Here is a 7109-nt window from a genome sequence, read left to right as displayed (position 1 = left end):
TAGACCACTGGGGTCATTTGATGCAAAATGGTGTCAGCAGAATCAGTAGCAGGGCTCTTTCTGTCCACGGGTAGCCTTCCTAGCGGGAGTGAAAGAAGTTCCCGGCAAACAACATGGTCATTGTAAGTGGGGCCCCTCTAGGGCCGCACGGTGGGGGATGACGACCACTGGTCACACAGTGGATAATTGAATCGGTTCCACTCACCGGTCACAGTGGCACGTGCTGGTCAGTCATGCCCCAGTCGGCAGGCGTTGGAAGTTAGGAACATCCGTGCCAGCATGCGCTATCTCTTGTCTTTTTGAGGATGGTCATCCTGACAGTGGGCGTGGAAATTGGTTCAACTATGGAAAACGGTATGGAGACCTCTCCAAACATTAAAATAGGAGCTGCAGCCATGTTCTATCATCTCTTGTGGGGACAAAAACCCTAGTGTGAACACTGCATTCCGGATCATTTTCAAGGTTGTTTGCTTCTGTAGACTTTAAAAAGATCCTTGGTTGGATCCTGGGGGTGATTTGATGTAAAATGGTGTCAGTAGAATCAGTAGCAGAGTTCATTCTGTCCATGGGTTTCTTTTTCACTTTTGGGAATATATGCAAAGGAAAGAAACACACGACTCCAACGAAATATCTTCACCTTATGATCACTGTAGCGTTTCCAACAGCCAAGACAAGGAACCAGTGTCCATCAATTTATGCATGGGTAAAGAAGTTGTGGCATCTCTTCGTATGTACAGAATGGAAGAGAGCCATCACAAAATGTGGAAATCTTACCATTTGCGGCAACGTGGATGGACCTTGAAGACACTATGCTGAATGAAATAAGTCAGACAGAGAAAGATGCTTTAGGATCTCATGTATACATGGAATCGAAAAACAAAAGCAAAACGAAACAAAACCCCAAACTCAGGAAAAGAGATCAGACTTGTGGTTACCAGAGTCAGGAGACGGGGAGAGAGGGAATCAGAATAAGGTGGTCAAAGGCACCAACTTCCCGTTAGAAGAAAACTAAGTACTGGGGATGTAATAGAGAGTGTGAGGACCACGGCTAGCACTGCTGTATGGTATATAGGAAAGTTGTTAAGTGGGTAAATCCTAAGACTTTTCATCATAAGGAGAATTTTTCTCTTTTCTTTTCTTTGTATTGTGTCCACATGAGAAGACAGATGTTAGCTGAACCTACCGTGATGACGATTTCACCATATATGTAAAGTAAACGCTCACCTCAAGCTGTAAGTCTTAAACATATACAGTGATGCATGTCAATTATTTTTCAGTAAAACTGGGAGGAAAGAAAGAGCTCCCGTATCTTTTTAAATTTTTTTTTTTTATTTTTTGAGCTTGCATCTCAATGTTTTACTGAGACCAGTGTTGGCACAGATGAGGCACACAGAATCCAGCTGAATCCCTAGAAGCCATCCACAAGGTTTTCCTCGGAGCCGTCATCACTGTAGACAATCCTGACCATCTTGTCCTAGTGACAACCCTTAAGGCTGTTCCGGACAGCGGGGCAGCCCCAGACAGACTTACCAGTGGCAGATTCCAGCACCGGCCGTTTGCCTGCAATGCTGACTTTGAGCTGTACCGACTCCCCCTGGGCCCATTGAGCCCAGCAACCGCCTGATCTGCTGGCTCCACCTTTTCTTAGATAAGGAAGGCACAGTTTCTGGATGGGTCCATGGAGAGGCCAATGGTGTTTCCAAAGGCAGAGAAGGTCCCACAGAAGAGGGTGGGCATCATGTCCTCTCTGTACACACCCAGTATTCCCCTTCTGAGGGGCTCTGTGTTCAGGAAATGAGTCCCACCTGGGGAAAGGACCCTTGCATTCATGGTTCCTGTCTGGATCAAAGTCCCTGACCCCATCGCAATTCTTGTCTGGATCGAGGTATCTATCCCCATTGCAGTCCCTGTCTGGATCACGGTCCCTGTCCTCATTGTGGTTCATCTCCAGATCATGGTCACTGTCCCCATCATGCTTCCTGTCCCGATAATGGTCCCTGTCCCTATCGCAGTCCCTGTCTGGACCATGGTTCCTGTCCCCATCATGGTCCCTGTCCAGATCGAGGTCCCTGTCCCCATTGTGGCCCCTCTCCAGATCATGGTCACTGTCCCTATAACAGTTCCTGTCCAGATCGTGGTCACTGTCCCCATCGCAGTCTCTGTCCCAGTTCCACTCACGACTAGGGTCCTGGCTGAGGCTTCGAGGTGGGGAGGCTGAGGAGCGGCCCCACCACACTTTTCAGAACCCCAGTCAAAGCTTCAAGGGGGACTTCACCAGCCCCTGGGCCCTGTGCCTCTTCCCCATTTGGCCCCAGTTCCCAAACCCAGTCACTGGAAGACACAGAACTCACACAGAGGTTTCCTCTGCAGGTGTGTGCACGACTCCTGCAGATCACTGTTGCAGATATGCAACTTTGCAAGAGCCGGTAAGTGGGCACTGGCCCCTTCTCAGGGTCCTTTAACTTCCCTCGAGGGTTTGAGAGTGCCGGAAGCCCTGGTTCTTGAGCTGCCAGCTCCCAACTTCAGCAGCCGCTTTGCTGGTTCTGCTGCGGTGGCCCTGTCCACCAGGCTGCTCGGACAGTGAGCCTGGGACACCGCCTCGACTGGCTGTGCTGCTGCTACTTGGCTTTGTCAGAGCCAGCGATGCCTTTTTCTTCCTCTTGAATTTGCTGAATTTGTTCTGCAGAGCTGCCCCCTCCTTGCTCAGCTGGGGGTATCACCAACCTGGTGGCTCCCCAGGGGGCGGTACCAGGGGTCTCGTGGGCCCGGGCAGTGCCCGCATGGGCCAGGAGCTCCTGAATCTTAAGGGTCTTCCGGTGACATGTAGTGGCAAAGGCCTCCGCAGTCTTGGAGATGCCAAAGGCACCACTACCCCTCGATTTCCGCACCACCCAGAGTAAAGCAATGTAGAAAAGGAAGCTTGCTCTTCTGACGGTTTCCAGTCATCACTGTAGAGAAGAAAATGGCCAGCGTAATGCATAGTACAGATTCAAACCAGACTGCAGAATCTAAGGCCAGGGAAATCACTGGAGACTTGGGTATTATTATTGGAGAAATTCTTTTGCATGAGGTATGGTGTGAAGAGTCATTTAATATTTGCAAATGTGTTGACATTTTATAATTTCATCATCCTTTTCTTGTTTTGTTTTGTTTTGTTTTGTTTTGTTTTTTTGTCCATGGAGAGGTTTTAAGCTACTTGTGCATCAAGATATATAATTCAAAATTAAGTGGAAAAAAAAAACCTATCTTTTGGTATCTGTATACAAAGAAAGATCATCACTAAGTATTAACCTTTAGAGTATTTGTAGGGAAAAAAATACATGTTATAAAGAACAAAAGTAGACCTGAGTTGAGATTTTTCCCATTAGGTGAATAATGTGTTAAACGTAGGGTGAACATGATGTCAGGATGGACACGGTGGTCTGTTTTTATAGAAAATGAAAGTATAGCACAACTTCCTTTTTAATGATTTGCAGAGACAGAAGTTCGGTTGTATTATCTTGAGCTTTGACAGTATTACTGCTTTGGGGGGGTTATGATTTAATCCATGTCACATGTGACTGTGTGGAAACATGACATGTGAAAACAGTCTGTTGAAGCACTTTGGTATGGCTCTGTGCCGTCGCTTATTATCAGCACTTTACAGAGAGCTCACGTTCAAGGCGATCAGCGGAATGGAGGACAACCTCCAAACTTCTAATACCTGCTGGGAATTATGCTAGTCGAAAATTTCAGGAAATCCCTGAAAATTTTTCTCAGAATTAGAATGGAGATAAGAAGAAGGGATATGGTGATAATGATCGTAGATTTCTCATGAAGTTAGCTTTGCTCCTCCTAATAAAAAAATGCTCGTAAGGCGCTGGCTGTCTCCGATCAGCAGGGTTTCCACGTTAACATGGAGGCACCTTTGAAGGTTAAGGGTTACACACAGAGATTGCCAAACCCCCAAGCCCCCTGTTCTGTTTATATAGGTCCTTGGCAGGATAGTCAGTTCTGTTTCATAACTAATAATACCCCCCCCCACAAAAAAAGAACTACATTACTGTGCAAAAACAACAGTCCTGTAAAAAATACTGATAGCAATCGGAATCTTCAGAAAACAGATTTTATTTCTTTCAAGTAATAACTGGGAGTGGTTGTGTATGTATCATTCATTTCTGAGCCCTTTTCTCAAATCAAAATTTAGATTTAGAGACATATCTCCCAGATGGGATGAACATTCAGCAGGTGTCCAAAACTCTCCATTATACTGAAGTCTCAAACTATGATGGTAAAACCTCCCACGGAGGGTTTTTTTGTTTGTCTGTTTGTTTGTTTTGCTTTTACAATTAGGATTTTTAACATGTTTGTCTCTGGCGCAGATCTGTTTTAACAAGGTAAGAAAATATTTCTCAAGCAAATCCAAATATTCACCAATCTGATGGGAAAATGTAAGGGTTAACTAAACCTTCTCCATTTGTATCTGAGGCAAAGCTTTGGTACATAATTAGTTTTTCTTTAAAATGTTTCCTAGAGATAATTTTCTCATCCTCCAGCATCCTTCTCCAGCTTGTGTGGGAGGGCAACGTGGCCTTCAGGCGAATCCTCCCCACCACTCTGTGCTCCACGGGGCAGGAGCCAGGAGACCACAGGCAGGTGTTGGGCTCACCCCCTGCCTTTGGTGGTGTCCCAAACTCCACAGGGTACAGAAGTCCAGGAAAAAATGTGAGATCAGCCACCCAAGTCGAATGGAAAATTTCAGGATGTTAGAAAATGTGGGGACAGCTGATGGCTGAGGTCATGGCTCAGAATGATTTTTTGGTTTACCTGTTTACCCAATGCATTTCATCCATTCCAAAAAAAAAAAAAAAAAAAAAAGAAAGAAAAGAAAAAGGAAATGAAAACTCACAAGAAGAAAAAAAACGGTTGTTAATCTATTTTGACATGCAGGATAACGAGTATCATTTTGTAAAATTTATATTCATGGATTTAGCACGATCTGTGTGAGCCATATGACAAATCTCTCTAGAGTTTTTTGATTTTTTTTCACTCTTTGTTCTTTGTGTCATTTCTCAGAAATTACTTGAGTGTATATATTTGTAAGGAAATCAAAGCCATTATAGAGCTAGAATTAGACTAATAGATGAATATTTAAATTCATTTGAGAATTTTTTTTTTCAGAGAGGCAGACACCCCTCATTTAGTTGATATGCTTTGCATCTATGCCTTAGGGTTTTCAAAGAGGTTGCTGAGGGCTCCTGGGGGAAATGGAAGAATGTCAGGAGAGGGTTCTCCATTGAATTTTTGGTCTACACAGAGAGAAACAGAGAGAGGATATGGAATTTATTCCACTTGACTTCATTTTCGGAAACTTGACCCAATAAATGCTGGTCCCTTTCTTCTTTGCATTCTCCACTTCCCTCTCATGGGCCCCGTTGAATTTGTGCCTCTCCACCATGCCAGGCCCTACTCAGCTCTGTCACCCTGTAGAAAGTAGTCAAATCGGTCATGTGGATATTCTCCCCAAGGCTCTTCCCCCAGTGAGTGTGTTTCAAGGGAATGAGGGGAAACGCCAGGGGCTGGCAGTCTAGAATATATGACAATGTCCTTGCCCTAAAGATTCCATGTGGTGTTAAATCCATTAGTGTAAGATCTCCCTGGAGTCTTCCTATGTTAAAGTAAACTTTGAGACTGCAAATCCCACCGCCCCCCCCCCGCGGGGGGGGGGCGGTTAGTATACACCATGTGACAGAATTCTGACCAAAAAAATCTTTGGGAAACATCTGAAAAGATTCATATTTTCTGGAGCACAGTTTGGAAACCGGAGCCAGGCACTGATTTTCAAACTTGCTCAATGAGTGCCTTGGAGGAAGTTTGAAAAGAAGCAAAGAGGCAGAATTCAGGCCTGTTTCAAGCAGAGTCTTTCTTACTCATTTCTTTTATATATCTGGCTTTTCAGTGACTAAGGTTTTCTTTGAAGAAAGGTCTCCTTGACCAAAAAAAAAAAAAAAAAAAAGATTCTAGAAATATTTGTGGATGTTCAAGACTGAATCTCAATGTCAGCTATTTTTTTCCCCCTGGCTTTGCTACTCCTCAGACTTTCTTATGGTATTTTTGGAATGAAACCACATATTCAAACTTGAGTATGAAATCCAAAAGCCAAAAATGTCTGATATTTTTTCCCACAAGTGAGTTAGAACCATGAGCAAATGAAAGGACTCCTCTTAGTGGGAGATCACTGTGGTGGCTCAACAGAAGGAAAGAAAGATGAGGGCAGTTCTGTTGATTTATGTATAAATTCCTCATGTAGTTCATTAGCTGGACACTCTCAGCGGAGCACCAGGCTGTCCTGGGCAGAGGCTGTAAGTCCCTGAATTCACCACAATAGTCGCCTGCAGGATAAGGACGCTGCATTCCACGGGCTTGTTCCATGGACTTCTACAAAACTGCAGCACTGTGTGTGTAGATAAGGGAGGCCCATCAGAAATTGTGATTTTTAATCACAGGCCCAAGAAGACGAGCAATCAAATTTGAAATAGAAAAAAAAAAATGATTCTTGAATATCAGCTTGTGACTTTATATTTATACTGCATTTTCCTAAATTTCCAGATCAAATACATGCATTATTAAGCACAAGTCTAAATTATTATTTAGATTTAGTAGGTGAAAAAACAATAGAGGCTGATAAATGGGCCTGGTTAGGGTCCCGTGGCCGTATTTGGCCCCTACTGTCCACAGCTCAAGATCTCCCAGGAGCCCCCTCACTGGGCTGGGGCAAGCATATTTGGAAGGGTACTTAAGGAAACCCCTGGTAGAATGCTGTAAAATCAGTTTCCTGACTGCTGGTGTTTTTTTTTTTTTTTTTTTTCCTTTTTTTTTTTTTTTTTTCTAGTTTTTTTTTTTTTTTTTCTTTTTTAGTTACATACTCTATAACTTGCTCTGGGCAAAATTCTCTCATCGGGCTGTGGGATAAATTCAAAATGAGTAGCAGAAATGACAACTTATCTTTATTTCAACATGGAAATGTGGTTTCTCCAGATGTTTCTAATGTTCCAAATAGGGATTTTCAAAGGCTGAACATTGCATCAAGGCTGCCAGCCTGAAGGACTGTACACAATCATGTTGCTTCT

The 7109-nt window shown here is 43.8% G+C and overlaps 1 pseudogene; it reads right to left on the bottom strand.

Moving 5' to 3' along the window:
* Positions 1-1408: 1408 nt before the first annotated feature.
* On the bottom strand, positions 1409-2782 carry LOC121038316 (negative elongation factor E-like; annotated as a pseudogene).
* Positions 2783-7109: the final 4327 nt, after the last annotated feature.

Source organism: Herpailurus yagouaroundi, unplaced genomic scaffold (genome assembly GCF_014898765.1).
Source record: "Herpailurus yagouaroundi ecotype Mexico unplaced genomic scaffold, PumYag 165, whole genome shotgun sequence".
NCBI classification, from domain to species: Eukaryota; Metazoa; Chordata; class Mammalia; order Carnivora; family Felidae; genus Herpailurus; species Herpailurus yagouaroundi.
Note: the sequence above shows the minus strand (reverse complement) of the source record. Positions and strands in the feature narration are given on the sequence as shown.